We start from the raw sequence: 844 nt of genomic DNA on the forward strand, positions 1-844 counted from the left end.
TAATAGAATGCATTGGCCAGCACTGATTGGCCAGAGTACGGAATTCGGCCAATCAGCGCTGGCCAATGCATTCTATTAGCCCGATGAAGTAGAGCTGAATGTGTGTGCTAAGCACACACATTCAGCACTGCTTCATCACGCCAATACAATGCATTAGCCAGTGCTGATTGGCCAGAGTACGGAATTCGGCCAATCAGCGCTGGCTCTGCTGGAGGAGGCGGAGTCTAAGATCGCTCCACACCAGTCTCCATTCAGGTCCGACCTTAGACTCCGCCTCCTCCAGCAGAGCCAGCGCTGATTGGCCGAATTCCGTACTCTGGCCAATCAGCACTGGCTAATGCATTGTATTGGCTTGATGAAGCAGTGCTGAATGTGTGTGCTTAGCACACACATTCAGCTCTACTTCATCGGGCTAATAGAATGCATTGGCCAGCGCTGATTGGCCGAATTCCGTACTCTGGCCAATCAGCACTGGCTAATGCATTGTATTGGCTTGATGAAGCAGTGCTGAATGTGTGTGCTTAGCACACACATTCAGCTCTACTTCATCGGGCTAATAGAATGCATTGGCCAATCAGCGCTGGCCAATGCATTCTATTAGCGTGAACTGAGTTTGCACAGGGGTTCTAGTGCACCCTCGGCTCTGCTACATCAGATTGCTACATCTGATGTAGCAGTGCCGAGTGTGCATCAGATGTGTAGTTGAGCAAAACTGACTCAGCACTGCTAAGTCTGCATTCGCATAGGAATGCATTGGCCAGCCTTCGGCCAATCAGCGCTGGCTCTGCCGGAGGAGGCGGAGTCTAAGGTCGGACCTGAATGGAGACTGGTGTGGAGCGATCTT

Source organism: Leptodactylus fuscus, chromosome 3, assembly GCF_031893055.1.
Source record: "Leptodactylus fuscus isolate aLepFus1 chromosome 3, aLepFus1.hap2, whole genome shotgun sequence".
Classification (NCBI taxonomy): Eukaryota; Metazoa; Chordata; class Amphibia; order Anura; family Leptodactylidae; genus Leptodactylus; species Leptodactylus fuscus.